Source organism: Bidens hawaiensis, unplaced genomic scaffold (assembly GCF_021521415.1).
Source record: "Bidens hawaiensis isolate Kalapana, Puna unplaced genomic scaffold, B.hawaiensis_p1.1 tig00008841_1, whole genome shotgun sequence".
NCBI classification, from domain to species: domain Eukaryota; kingdom Viridiplantae; phylum Streptophyta; class Magnoliopsida; order Asterales; family Asteraceae; genus Bidens; species Bidens hawaiensis.
Genome location: NW_027491637.1, coordinates 108,297 through 124,772, shown reverse-complemented (window position 1 = coordinate 124,772; position 16,476 = coordinate 108,297). Strand labels below are relative to the sequence as shown.

Sequence of the window (16,476 nt, the reverse complement as noted above, 5' to 3'; positions counted from 1 at the left end):
CTTCCTCGTCGTCGTCATCAACAATTCTCTTTTGTTTACCAACCGTTCTCTCATGCGTTACCATCATCCTTCTAGCCTCTTCCATCACATCATCAAAATCAGCTTGTGGACCCGAGACTTGAATATTCTCTTGTGGATCAACTCGGTCCATATCAAACAATCCTTGCCCGCCGAACATGGCGTCAAGATCAATCTCTGCAGCTGACACAGCAGCAGATACAGCAGGCGCAGCTGATACAGCCTGAGGTGCTGCCGCCTGTTGTGGTCTTGGGTCTCTGAACTCGTCCCCTGCCGCAGGCACATACTCCGGGTTTATAAGATACCCAAAGAGCGGAGTATGCCTGGGACGCAGCTCAGGCTTGCTTCGTGCGCTGGAAGTGCGACACTGTGCAAAGATACGTTTTGTCACACTTTCCACGTATCGAATAGGGCGTCGTTGAGGCAGCGTCGGAGCCACATGATTGAAAATCATCTGTAGGAATCGAGGATACATTGTAAACCGCTCACGCGCCACAGCCCTTCGTTGCCTATCGATCTCATAAAAGATCATCTGGCTGAAAGAATATCTTTTATTATAAGTCAATGCAGTCATAGCAGACTGCATTGTCGCACCCATTCCATCAGTGCCTGCCTTCCGTCCTGACATACATACGATCATGACGTGCATAAGGAAGCGCCACTGATCTAAAAGGAATCCCTTCCTCCGTTGTGTGTCCCCTAAGAGACCAGAATACCCCATCCTGAGAAACGCCCCATCACGGAATGGCGCAACAAACTCTGTTGGGTCATCCCTCGTCTCTTCACCAAACTGCAACGCCACCCGTATATGTTCAGAAGAAAACTGAACAACTTGACCGTTTACGGTGGCTCGCATAACCGGGGGCTCAACCCGGCAATCGTACTCTACCGTCTCCCAAAAGTCTTCAATATTCGGTAGGGAAATAGGCAGGGTAGTGGTTATTGCATGATATATCCTTGAGCGCAGGAGAAAAGTAATTATCTCCCTATAGTCCTCCATGCCCTTTGCATCTGGGTCAAGTGTTATGAACTGGTTATGAGCTGGGAAGAATTGTCTGTGATCATCACCGTCATCACCTGCACCTCCTGCACCTCCAACAGCAGCCATATCTGCACTAAACGAACCAAGTTAGATAAACGTTTAAGTTGTACACAAGTTCGCTTGATTACCAGGAGCGAAGTTGTGATCAAACCTGTATAGGCGAAGTTAAAGGTGAGGCGAAGTTGGGAACAACTTCGCTTCATCTTTAAGTTCGTCTAATTATTTTAAGTAAAATGGTCTGGGCGAAGTTAATGATAACTTCGCCTCTTCACAACATCGCCTCAGGCGAAGATAAGGGTTAGGCGAAATTAAGCCTCAGGCGAAGTTGCGGATAACTTCGCCTCAGGCGAAATTAATCGTCAGGCGAAGTTGTGGATAACTTCGCCGAAACCCTAACTTCGCCTGAACTGAATCGGCGACTGTTAGGATTCTCATGTAGGTCCCCCCGGGGGCGTCGCCGATCGATACGAGATCCGCACGAGGTCTAGGAGTGCGGAATCCTCCTAGACTCGTTAATGGTGTACAAGATGAAGAACACAAACACGTACACGAACAAATACACGAACAAATACAAGAACGGGATAAACAAATCTGCAGATTCTTTATAATAATAATTAAACAAACACGTTACATACCGTAACATAAACAGAAACACGTCCGACCCGAGGTGAGCTCTACCTCGGGTCGTCCCTAACGACACTCTCTCTCTGTTTGTTTTCTCTCGACACTCAAACTGTAACACACAACTCTCTGAATTACTGAATACAAAACCTAAACAAGACACACATATATATAGACAAAACATCTTCTCGGGCTTGGGCTTGGGCCAGTAGGCGAAGTTGTTCTTAACTTCGCCTATGGCGAAGTTGTTACAACTTCGCCTAAGGCAGAAGTTGTTACAACTTCGCCGTTGGCGAAGTTGTTATAACTTCGCCTAAGGCGAAGTTGTTCTAACTTCGCCGTTGGCGTCTCCGCTGGTCTGAATTGCATAGCGACGGTCACAAACTGCACCAACAGTCTCCCCTTTGACCGTTGCTCTCAATTCTAACAAACACAAAAGATCATCTGTTACACGACATGCACCAACACCAAGCCCCATCGCGATACGCGATGGGCTCGTCTTTTGTTCCGTCGCATATCGCGATAGGACAAGAAATCAGAATTTTCATTTTTAACCTTGGAGTTTGGAATTTGGCAGAATTGATCCCTAGACTTTTTGAACTTTGATATTTTTGACCCGATTTATTCATGATGTTACAAAAATACTATTTAATAAATTCAATAGTATTGTAATAATTTTAAGACGTTAACCTAGATTTTCATAAAATCTATCAAATCAAACATGCAAACAAATCGTAAACCTTAGACGTTTATTATCGAGTTTTGGAGAAATCATGAAAGTATTTACAGATAAATCGACATAACTAAGATTTGATAGATGGAATAGCTTGAGATTATGTTATTGATTTTTTATTATCTAGATAAAATTTCAAACTCTAATTTGATAGATGGAATTGCTTGAGATTATGTGTATGATATCATTAAGGGAGAAAGTCAATTACGTCATATATGATTTACGGAGTCACGAAATGTCAACATGCGTGTTATAAATTATATGAAAATTAATATATTTTTTTTATAACAAAAGGTTAGTTATGGGATACCCTTGTACCAATTTTGATTATCTTTTTTAAAGAAAAAGAGTTTTAATGATTGAAAATAAAAATTTACAAAATGGTACAAACACAAATATAGACATATATACTCTATTTCATTACATGTGATTATATTTTTAATGCATGATGTATAAGTGTTTGTGTGATTTTCATAATTTTCTACTTCAAATTAGTTTTGAATTGAACACTTGTATATATAATATTATTAATTATAAATCATATTGTAATACTGAAATATTTAAAAACTGAGCGCTGATTCTTTAAGCTAAGTCCTTTAATCTTGTATTTTTAAATAATTATGATGATGATGATTAATGGAAGAATAATATGCGCTCATATGACTCGTGTCAAGTAGAGATACTTCTATTCTTGGAGTCTCAAAAATTACAATAATTTTATCTTACAATGTTACACCATTATTATTTTTAATCACTAAATAATTAATTCATAAATGGGGTGACATATTTAAAGAAAAAGTCAGTTACCAAAACATTTACCAAATTTGATTATCTTTTTAATTTAAATAAAGAAAAAAAAGTTTTAATGATTGAACAAAAATTTGCCAAGTGTCACAAATATAGTATAATTAGTTGCCATGTGGCAAAAATAGGTTTTTATTTATTATATTAGTAGATAACAAAAGCATAGGTCAACTATTTACGTAATGTAATATATAGTCGTTCGAAAATAAGTGTGAATAGTGCAATATACATAATTTACATAATACAAAATAAAAATTCTTATAGTATAGAATGACTTTTGACTTTTATCATACTAAGATCGATCCGTCTATGTGTTACTTATTCATTAAAGCATGTTAGATCAATATTTTTTATAAACATAAATAAATATTGCATATTTCGTTATTAAAAAGTACTATGTAATTTGCTAACCTACCTCTAACATGTTCACTAATTTCGTAACTTTCATTGTTCGATCGTGTATCCTTTCATAAGTACCCACGTATTTCTAACATTCTAATTATTCTATTATAGGAAACCTAGTTTGACTTTCCTAAATCAACGTGAATTTTACAATTTGACTTACAAATTAATTTGACGTTTACAGTTTGATGCATCAAACATAGCTTCTAGAGAAAGCGGAAGTGATCTAAATAAGAGGGAAATTGATTATGGAACCAAAGCCAAGAAGAAGCCAACATTCGACATTTTTTTATCTTCTCAGTTGTGTATTTCTAATTTTTATTAACCAATCTCTTGGTGCTATGAGTGTTGGATCACTTCATGTGATGTCAATTAAGTTATTGGTGTCTATGAAAAGTTGTATGTTCTTATGACTAACGAAACATGGTGACAATAAAGTTATATATTGGCGTCTATGAGAAAGTTGGATTGATATATACGAAATGTTTTTGTTTGAATAGGTGAATTTTCAAGATATTCAATACCCTGAATAAAAAGCTTTAATTATTTATCGTTTATAAGTACGATGATAAATATATATGTAAATACGAACCATTTTAATGGCAAAACTAAATTTCTTTGCCTTCTAAACTAAAACATTTGCCTTAGTTTAACTTATAAATTTGTGATATGACAATTCATCTCTTCATAAAAAAAAAATCTTAAATTTTCTAAGGGAATCATCACTTGAGCAAAAAATAGATTAGTGAAAGTTCACTACATAATTAATATGTATTTATTTATTATAAATTTCTTTTAATTTCATAATTATTTTGTGCTCAATCCCATGTATCAATCGAGTTTATAACCTATAGTATTTCTAATATTCTAATTATTCAATTAAAGGAAACCTAATTATTATTTTAATTTGAATTTCATAAAAATATTATATGTATAGTACCCAGTCCTACTTAATAAGTTATGCACATGAACCGAATCTTTCTTGCCCATTGTTCAACATGTTGATTGCCATTGTTCAACATGTTAATTGCCCCCGTATAAGTGTGATTGTACTCTTCTTTTTTCTGAAGTTAAAATTTGACAGAAAGTTACAGGCGATGTTCTTTTGTATGTTTAAATATTTTTCTTATATTATCATTAATAATAAATTACATGAATTTTTTTCCGTATTATCATGACATATATATATAATATTTTTTAATGTTAAAACGTGACAATATTTTAATAAACTTGAAAATAAAGTATATAAGGCAATCCGTGGTGAGAGATAGATGTAAATTGCGATTCATCACCTAAACACTACTTGGGTATATGGACTTTCACATTTTACACTCATATGACCATATGTTATGGTAAATATGAAATGCGAGTGAGATGTTTTCTATCTTTTGGCAATTATTGTTTACAATGATATGTAAAGATATATGCTTTTATTAGGTTTGGATCAAATACAAATAAAATTAACAGGTTAAATGTGAGAATCAAGTAGAGTAATTATGTATATACAAGTAGAGTAATTATGTAATCACATCATAGAGTAATTACATAATTACTCTACTTGATTCTTACGTTTAGCACGTTAATTTCATTTGTATGTTAACATTCCCCTACTTTTATTGAATACTAAATATTTTTACATATATTTTTTTATCAACATGTTTCAAGTGACACTACAACTCACAATTATTTAGTTGATGGTCATACATCACTAATGATTGTTACGTAAACATATATTAAATACATAAAATAACTTCATGTATTTTGTTACTGGATAACTAAAATCCAAACTATTTAAGAAGTTAATAATTACCTCTTCACCAACAACAAATGTTATTTTGCATTGTTTTGCGTGTTGGACGTCCCGGATCTTCATCCCGTGCCTCAACGGGTCCAAACTAGCTGCTTTAAATACCCGTGACCTGAAATACAATACACGCGTATGAAGTACCAAAGTTCACACAATAAACTATTAAAACTAGTAAATAAACGAACATAAATATATACAAATTAATTAACCAACCATCACATCCTCACACTCATCTTTTCATTGCTCTCAAGCAAACTTTAAAGTAAACATCAACCTCCATCATGTATGTCAATTATCACTATTAATACTAGTAAGGTTTAAGGTCATACCCAGTTTCCCAGACTGACATTTTCTAGACTGACAACCCACAAATATAAATATAAATATTAATGCTACAAAAAAAATAGAGCTGCCCTGACGAGTGTACTTTGTTTCTGATTAAGGCATACATGTTCATACCCCTCACACCATCAACACTCCTCCCGGTTTAATACGTGGACTAGCAAAAGAGGTGTTAGTATATGTCTCTGCTCTCAAATACCAAATATGAGTCACAACTTAATATATTTGCAAGTCAGTCTTATCTCCACCCATTACCCACCGGTTGCATAAAGACTCGGACTAAGGTTTTTCTGTGGCTTAGGTTTGGGTGCAGATTAGACATATTTAGTGACTAAGGTGGATGAAACCTAGTTTTACAAATACACACTTGTAGGTTCCCTGGACGGATCACACGAGATATCTCGGTCTACTCAGGTGCGGAATCCCTGCGTAGATCGTTACGAGCGTAGAAAGCAAACCAAACAAACACACACGAATAAAACGAAACACGTTATATATTAATAACTGAACTCACGTGATATGAATCACTGATACAGACTCTCGTCCTCACGTTTCAATGAACTCGATTAACCAAAACGACTAACTTCTTGACCAACACAAAACAAGCCGTAACCTATATATAAATACACGACAACTTCGCCTGATATGTTCAGGCGAAGTTGTCCATAACTTCGCTTGTTCAACAAGTTCGCCTAGGCGAACTTGTTAACAACTTCGCTTAAACAAAAACATAAATAACATTACAGACTCGATTACAGACACTAAACTATGAACTACTGACATTCATGCACCAACAGACTCCCCCTTGGCAGTAGCTTCATATCTTGATCTTTAAGCACTTGTCTTGTAATCTTCACGCATGCACTCATTCTCTAACACATACCGTGACTACTCGCTGATACTTCCTCGCTTCGTCTTTCCAAGCAGGAATATAGAATATCTTCTTTTCATTCAACACTTGCAGATCAGCTTTCGATAAGTTAACAAGATGCATCGGATCATACACCCTCAGCACTTCTTGTTCGTCTTCGTCTTCCATCACGGCTTCAGCAATCTGGCAATCAACATACCACCATTTAAGATTCTTCAACACATCTTGAGGCATAATCTTCATTGGAACCTCCTTAATGCATCGAATCGGTTTATACTTCATTACCATCCATGGCTTGCCATCTGCTCTCATTCCCCTTTCTTTATCTTCCACTAGCTTTCCCTTCTGTGGCTTTAATAACTCAAACTTCTTCTCTTTTATGCTTTCTTTCCACACGATCTTCCCAATAACCCTTGCCATGTTGTCATCACTTCTATTGATCAGCCCCAATCTAGCCAAATCCTTCACCTCACATTCAGGCAATGTATTGAGAGATCTCAACGTTCTTTTAAAATACTGAATCCCATCAAAACGTTTCACCACAAACAACTTTATCTGTTCATCATATAGCCAACAAATAATTCATTTCTTCGACTCAGCATAGCCTTTGATATTATAACTCTTCTTGAACATGGTTGGAACAGCAGGCTTCTTATTTTAATAAACCAATGAGCACAGCCTTCCTTCCACCTAGGCTGCTCCTCCCACTCAGTCTCGTCATTTTCCATCTCAGTACCCATATCGGCTTTCTCAACATCTGGGATCTCGTGTTCAACATTTTCTTCAAGTATTTCACCTTCTTCAATCTCATCTTCAATCACAATCTGTGCTCCAATCTTCTCAATCTCCTCAATAGGCAGCACATCATCATCAAACATCACATCATCCTCTAGCATATCATCATCCAATTCTTTCAACTCATCGATCACATCATCATCATCAACCATCACCACCTCATCACCACCAGACTCCCCCTGAGCTGTGGAAGTCCCAAGAGTTTGAGTAGTTCTTGGCAACTCACCACCTGCACCTTTCGGTGCATTGGGATCATCGTCTCTATCAAAACGCTTCTTCGTCCTTAACTCGTCGCCTCTATAGCCTGTCTCCCCCTGAGATGCCAAGAACTCCTTCATAGCATCTATAATTCGCCCATGTTCAACCAGGAGGGACGACTGTAATTGATTCTCTGCCACAAGGCGCTGAATAGCCTGGGTCTGGATAAAGTTTATCCTTGATTGCTCTGCCACGACCTGTTCAAGTGCAGCTATTCTCTCCGAGTCTGAGAGGGTTGCATCGAAATCAAACCTCATGTTAGATGTATCTTGAGTATACTGAGAAGGGATCTCGAATGTAACCGGGACATCAGAAGCAGTTGTGGACGTAACCGCAGGTGGTATCGTGACCGACAACCCTGCAGTTGCAACGACGGTAGACTCTACAAATTGTGCCACCACCTCTGAAGGAGTAAGCGTTGGAGGTGGTAACGACACAATCTCCGGAGTCGTCGTCTGTAGTGTGATGGATGGGATGCCGACAGCTGATGTAGCCACCACGGGAACATCCGCGGCGCTTGTAACCTGTACAGAAGTAGGAACAATCGACATGCAAATTGTCTTCCAAGTTAGAAGAGAGCTCGTCTATGGTTGTTTCATGCTGAGAGTGAAATGGATTGAAAAATTCTTCTTCAGTCGAGGTAGCAGGGGTATCGACAGCATTTGATGAGGAAGGTTGACATTTATCGATCAGCTGTCTTTGCAATAGGTTTTCTTCCTCATCAAGGATCATCTTCGTAGCAACTCTCTCTTCTTCTTCAGCAATATCCAAATACGGTATGTTAAAAGACTTAAAAAGTTTAACATAGTCGAAAAACTCAGCAGGTCCGTTGCTTGGTTTTGGCGGTTGGTAACTTGTGATATCGGTGTTACACACCACCTCAACCTTGCTGGTCGATGTATTGAAGACACGTCTGTTGGGAGTCCCAACAACATAACCGACTAAGATTCCTTCATCGGCTACTTCACCAAATTTAGAATTTGTCTTCAAAATCGAACAAGGGGACCCGAATGGTTCAAGACCACTCAAGTTGGGCTTTCTCCCATGCATAAGCTCATAACACGTTTTACCAAGTCTTTTAACAGTTAAGACTCTATTCAGAACATAACAGGCTGTAGCAACAGCTTCAGCCCAAAACACCACAGGAAGCTTCGAATCAGCCAGCATAGTTCTGGCTCCTTCAATTAATGTTCTATTCTTCCTTTCAGCCACTCCATTCTGTTGCGGTGTATACGGAGCGCTGTATTGGTGTTCAATCCCACTCTGAAGGCAGAAGATCTCCATCTCAAAATTCTTGAACTCCGTTCCATTGTCACTCCTGATGAACTTAACCCTTTTATCCATAACGTTCTCAACTTTGGTAATCAAATTCTTCACCATCTGAGCCGTTTCGTCTTTTGATTTCAGGAAATACACCCACGAATATCGTGAGTAGTCATCAGTGATCACCAAGCAATAAGAAGTTCCTCCTAGACTTTTTGCATTCACGGGACCGAAGAGATCCATGTGAAGCAATTCCAGAGTACTGGCAATTGAATTGACTTTCTTGGTGAGATGGGATTTCTTGTGCTGCTTTCCCTTCTTGCACGCTATACATTTATCTTCAAAATTGAAATTCTTCAAGGGAACGCCCAGCACAAGTCCATTCCTGACAATGTGGTTCATCTTCCGAAGATGAATGTGCCCCATTCTCCTATGCCACAATTCGGACTCTGATTCACTCGCTTTTGTCATAAGGCATGATTCTGCCGTGGCCATTTCAGTTGATCTCATATCCATAATATATGTATTTCTTTCACGTGGAGCCTTCATCACAATCCACTCCTCTGGTATCTGAAAACCAGGTTTCAACACAATCGCCTCATTCTTAGTAAAATGAACGGTGTACTCCTTATCACAGATCTGCGACACACTCAGCAGATTGTGCTTCAATTCTTCTACAAAGTTAACCTTCTCCAAAGTCATCTTTCCGTTTGACACCGTTCCCATTCCAGTAATCTTGCCACCACTTTCACCGGCAAAGCTCACTCTCCCTCCTTGAACAGGTTTCAAATCGTGTAACAAGTATTTGTTACCCGTCATGTGCCGGGAACAGCCGCTATCTACAACCCAAAGATTGTTGGCAGCCCTGTTCAACTGTTCCTGCACAATAAAGCAAAAGATTAGAATTTAGGGACCCAAGACCAATTGGTCTTGGATCTATACATCCCAAACTTTGGCTTTCCAAAGTTAGTATCTCGATAATTCCTGTAAGTCCCATTAGGATATCTCATTGAAGATTGATTGTGAGGCCTTCCAAACCTTTGTGAATTGAAAGAATTATCGCTTGTGGTTTGGTTATTAGTAGTGTACAACTGAGATTTGTTTCTATGAAAACCTGAATTAGTCACATTTTTGAATTTTAAATGGTTTTCATTTTTAGGAGCATGATAATAACTCTTAGTATTATTCTCAGTTTTAGTAGGCCTTACACCTCTGAATCGCTGCTTCAGAGGGCAATTTGCAACAAGATGTCCTAATTGATTACATCTAAAACAACACCTATGTTCAACCTTTTTATCAACAGGTGCTTTAGATGTCGAGGCTATATTACCGCCCTTTCGTCTCACATATGGTGGGACGTACGGGTTTAGTGGAGTACTCCTTTTATTTGTTTTATCTTTTTCTCCACTCTTGGGTAACACAACCTCCTCTTTTGCCTTACCAGACTCGGATGACTTATCCGAATCTGACGAGACTGGACTTTGATCAGAAATTTCAACACTTGAAACAGGCGAACTTGTTTCGCCTCTACTAACATTTGGTTCTTTAACCGTTACTTTAATTGGCACTGTCTGAGCAACCTCAAAGTCAACAGATTTCTGAACACTAGGGTTAAAAGTGTAATTGTGATTGTACGGTGGTGGAACCTCATGATAACCGATTCCTCATCTCTTAGCAGAGGAACCTTGATCACTAACAAGGTGATCAAGAATAGCAGAGGAATTTCTGAACTGCTCCAGTTTTCGATTCAGTTCCACCACTTTCACCTGGTGGTCAGCAATCTGTTTTTCTCTCTCATCAATTAGTTTGGTCTTTTCTTCCAAAACTTCATAGCTTAAATCAATCACTTCAATTTTTTCAGCAAGTTTTGTTTTTAGACTTTTAACATCTTTTTCACAAGCTTTTATTTTAATTTTATAATTATTTTCTCTTGATTTAATAAAGTGATGATCTTCTTTTAAGGTTTTAAATTCAGCATCCAACCTAACATACTGATCGGTTATGGTTGCTAGTTGCTCAGACAAGTTCTCACATTTTGAACAAGTTGGTTTAGAACATACCTCGGAGAGCTGGTCATTAACGTCTGCCATAAGAGCTTTTTCCTCTCCGGTAACCTTCTCGCTTTCTTCAGTTTCTACCTTTGCCAAATTTGCCTGCTCAAAAGTTTCTTTAGAAAGCAGGTTCCAGTTGTATTCACCATCTTCTCTGGACATCATGGCACTATAATCTTTTCTACCCTCACTTTGCTGTGGAGACCTACCCTGACTTCGTTCCACACACTCATTCCTGCATTCTTTTGCAAAGTGACCGTTTTGTTGACAATTGTAGCATCTCACCTTTGCCTTGTCAAACCCCGGCTTTCCACCGACAAACTTCCTTCCCGTCTTTCTCATAAACCTTTTTACTCTTCTCACGATCATGGCCATTTGCCATTGTAAATCCATTTCTTCCATATCGTCAGCATCAATTTGATCGTAATCTTCATCCAACATAGCTGGATCAACAATCTTCCCTTGAATGTAGTTCTCATATGAAGCAATAAAAGAAGCATAGAGGCCAAACTGCTCTTCAGCAGACTTGACACTCATAGGCATCTTGGAGTAGTTGTTGCTGGGAGAACTTGGAGAGCAACTACTCTTGCTTACCTGGGGATGAGAACCACTCGATCCAGCTGCTACATAGCAAACATCCCCATTTGTGTTAACTGACACATGCCCCTCATGTGATGAGTTGGGGCCCGACTCTCCCTTTGTGTAGTAGGCAGCAGATTCAGTCTTCGATCCTGAGCTAGTGTTGACTTTAGCTCCATACATACCTGGATCTTGAACCTGATCCATAGGTGTCTCTTTTCTGACCATGTTAAGCTCAAAGGTTCTGAGCTTGTTGACTGTCGTTTCTAGATCATATGTGGGAAAGTCTTTGTCTTCCCTCATCAGCACAGTGTACATCTCCCATTTTGGTGGGAGAGCATCTAGAAGCTTCTCAACTATTTCTTCTTCTCGGTAGGAAATTGAATAGTTGCTCAATTCAGTCATCAGATGGTAATATCGAGTGATAATATCATCTAAGGATTCATTCTTCAAATACTTGAAGACTGAGAACTGGGTTTTGAGCAATTTTATCTTTGAAGCACGGATTCCTACATTCCCTTCAAATCTGTTCTCAAGAGCTTCCCAAAGTTCTCTTGCTGACGTATACTTTCTGAACGTATGAAGGATCTCTTGAGGAAGAGCCATAGTAATAGCAGCATGAGCCTTGCTCTCGGCCTCATACATCTTTTTCTCTTCTTCTTCCATTTTGCTATATTTTTTTATTTGATCACGACCTTCATACTCCATAACTGGTGGAATATAACCATCCTGGATGCATACCCACATCTTCGCATCCTGGTATTTGACGTATTGTATGAACCGATCCTTCCATGCAACGAAATCGGTTCCCTTCAGCAATCTTGGGGCCTTGGTAGCTGACCCTGCTTCAACTTCCATCTTCACTAACTCAGAGATGTTGATCGACGACATCTTTCCCGAAAAGTAAGAAACCTGAAAAAAATAAGAAATTTTTTTTTTATATTAAAGTACTGTAGGCGAAGTTACGGATAACTTCGCTTGAAGTAGGCGAAGTTGTAGAGAACTTCGCTGAAGAACTTCGCTGATAACACTGCTGATTAACTTCGCTGATTCTTAACTTCGCTTGAGGTAAGCGAACTTAAGAGGTAGGCGAAGTTGTAGAGAACTTCGCTTGAGTTAGGCGAACTTGAGAAGGTAGGCGAAGTTGTGGATAACTTCGCTTAACCTTATATCTTCGCCGAAACCCTACGCACAGTGATGGCAACTTCGCCTGATGAACATGGAAGATTTGCAGATCTGTAAATCGGATTTTAACGAGGTTTTTGATGGTGTAAAGGCTTGAACACGATGGTAGGAGGTAAGAATGATCAAAAACACAGAAAACACGTCCCGCGAATAGTCGAAACGGGACGATTTCTACACCCGCGTGAATATCCCGAACCACACAATCGAGCAAATGCTCTGATACCAATTGTAGGTTCCCTGGACGGATCACACGAGATATCTCGGTCTACTCAGGTGCGGAATCCCTGCGTAGATCGTTACGAGCGTAGAAAGCAAACCAAACAAACACACACGAATAAAACGAAACACGTTATATATTAATAACTGAACTCACGTGATATGAATCACTGATACAGACTCTCTCCTCCGCTACGGCGCCCATCGCCGCCGTGACGCCGTAGCAGCCGCCGCGGCTTCCCCCAATTTCAATGATTCGGATGTTAAGAGGGATGCTAGTGGGAGATGGTATTCGGTTTTAGCTCCTGCATCGTACAGTGGGCCTGCTTCTGCTAAGCCTTTGAAATCGGTTAACATGATTCCATCTGGTAGGCGGTTTGAGTCGACTGCTTCCGACTTTCAGAGACCTGATGCACCTGTGGAGAAGTATGAGTATCAAGCAGAGGTAAGTCGGCTTATGGATCTTATTGTTAACAGTCTATATAGCAACAAAGAGGTGTTCCTCCGTGAACTCATCAGCAATGCAAGTGACGCGTTGGACAAGCTACGTTTCCTAAGTGTTACTGACCCACAGCTTTTGGAGGGTGCTCCTGAACTTGACATACGCATTCAAACCGATCAAGAAAATGGAATAATCACTCTCACGGACTCAGGTATTGGTATGACGCATCAAGAGCTTGTTGATTCTCTAGGAACAATCGCCCATAGTGGAACTGCAAAGTTTCTTAAAGCTTTGAAGGATAGCAAAGATGCTGGTACCGACAACAATTTGATTGGTCAGTTTGGTGTGGGATTTTATTCAGCTTTTTTGGTTGCTGATAAGGTGGTGGTCTCAACAAAGAGTCCCAAATCTGATAAGCAATATGTTTGGGAAGGAGAGGCCAATTCAAGCTCTTATATTGTCCGAGAAGAAACCGATACTGAGAAACTTATACCTAGAGGAACTTCTATCCAATTGCATCTCAAGCGTGATGAAAAACATTTTGCTCATCCCGAGAGAATCGAGAGACTCGTAAAGAATTATTCTCAGTTTGTGTCGTTCCCGATTTACACGTGGCAAGAAAAGGGCTACACAAAAGAGGTTGAGGTTGATGAGGATCCAGCCGAGGCCAAGAAGGACGGGACTGATGACGGTGTTGAGAAAAAGAAGAAAACTAAAAAGGTTGTTGAGAAATACTGGGATTGGGATCTCACTAACGAGACACAGCCTATATGGCTTCGGAACCCTAAGGAAGTTACAACAGAAGAATATAATGAATTCTACAAGAATACATTCAATGAGTACTTAGAACCTTTAGCATCTTCACACTTTACAACAGAGGGTGAGGTTGAGTTCAGATCAATTCTATATGTGCCCGCTATCACTCCAATGGATAAGGGAGACATTGTGAGTCCAAAAACCAAGAATATAAGACTTTATGTCAAACGTGTTTTCATTTCAGACGACTTTGATGGAGAATTGTTTCCACGATATTTAAGCTTTATCAAAGGTGTTGTTGACTCTAATGACCTTCCTTTGAACGTGTCACGTGAAATTCTTCAAGAAAGCCGCATCGTGCGGATAATGAGGAAACGACTGGTTCGGAAGGCGTTTGATATGATTCTTGGCATATCCGTGAGTGAGAACCGAGAGGACTATGAGAAATTCTGGGAGAATTTTGGGAAGCATTTGAAGCTGGGATGCATTGAAGATCGTGAAAATCACAAGCGTCTCGGTCCATTGCTTCGATTCTTTTCTTCACTGAGTGAAGAAGAAATGATCAGCTTGGATGAATATGTTGAGAACGTGAAACCTGACCAAAAAGATATCTATTATATCGCTGCTGACAGTGTCACAAGTGCAAAAAATACACCATTTTTGGAGAGATTATACGAGGAGGATCTCGAGGTGCTGTTCCTTGTTGATCCTATTGATGAAGTTGCTGTCACAAATCTCAAATCATATAAAGAAAAGAACTTTGTTGACATCAACAAGGAAGATTTGGACATTGGTGACAAGAATGAGGAGAAGGAAAAAGAGATGAAGCAAGAATTTGGACATATTTGTGATTGGATGAAGAAACGATTGGGTGATAAAGTTGCAAGTGTCCAAATTTCAAATCGCCTTAAAACATCGCCTTGTGTTCTTGTTTCTGGAAAGTTTGGTTGGTCTGCAAACATGGAGAGATTGATGAAGTCGCAAACAGTTGGTGACACATCTAGTCTGGACTTCATGAGAAGCAGGAGAGTGTTTGAGATCAATCCTGAACATCCTATTATTCAGACATTAAGTGCTGCTTGCAAGAGCAATGGTGACGATGAAGAAGCTCTTAGAGCTATTGATCTGCTGTATGATACTGCATTGATTTCGAGTGGTTTCACTCCTGAGAGTCCGTCGCAGCTTGGTGGGAAGATTTATGAAATGATGAACATGGCTTTGTCAAACAAATGGTCGACTAGACAGCCAGCTTTCAACATGCACAGCTCACAGGCACAAGAGGCAGAGATTGTGACTGAACCACAACCAACCCTTGAAGCAGAGGTGGTCGAGCCAGTTGAAACCACCACTGCTCAGAAATGATGCTTGCACGTCGAGCGAAGTTGAAGCCAGGGCTCTGGAATAATGTGATTAGAGAGGTCTAGTGTTATTAATGTTTCTGTTTTTGCAGTCTAAAATGGAAACGGACACGAATGTAGAGTTGCTATATTACTTACCAGAAAGGGAATTGATTTTGAAAAAAAAAAAAAAAAAAAAAAAAAAGAGGTCTGTATCAGTGATTCATATCACGTGAGTTCAGTTATTAATATATAACGTGTTTCGTTTTATTCGTGTGTGTTTGTTTGGTTTGCTTTCTACGCTCGTAACGATCTACGCAGGGATTCCGCACCTGAGTAGACCGAGATATCTCGTGTGATCCGTCCAGGGAACCTACAACACTAAAATAATCAGAAACAAACTGCTAATTAAATCGAATGAACATAAACCCGATACTTCTTTTTGGCTTTTGTTGTTTTTTATTTTATAAATAAGCTATACAAAATGATAAACAAATACTTACAACTCTACCGAGACATATGTACAACTGACTATGTACAACTCGATAACGAACTGGATTTCATCACACATGTAAAAATAAAAACAAAGTCCAAGGCTAAAATGGTGTGTAATGTGGGTTTAGCAAATTAAAAAAGAATAACGTCCAATTGAGCTCCTAGGCGGATAATGTCATGTAAAGAATTTTATTTAGTAGGGAAAAATATATGTACAGGTTTTCTAAAGTCCTAATCTTCACACATGTGGTGGTATTAAGATCTAGATAAGCATGCGACAAGCAAGTTCTAATTCTATAAAACATACCGGTTTCCCTCAATTAATGATAAGACATGTTTTATATTTATTATATAATATGTGTGTTAAGTATAGGGGCTATCTCACAATATGTCGGGAATTATGGGCTGCCGATATGAAACATGTATACCCGTCCCCTTGACTCGTTACCCTCGCCTAAA

The 16,476-nt window shown here is 39.0% G+C and overlaps 1 pseudogene; it reads left to right on the top strand.

The window, feature by feature from the left end:
• Nucleotides 1-3,640: 3,640 nt before the first annotated feature.
• On the top strand, nt 3,641-15,696 carry LOC143530113 (heat shock protein 90-6, mitochondrial pseudogene; annotated as a pseudogene).
• Nucleotides 15,697-16,476: the final 780 nt, after the last annotated feature.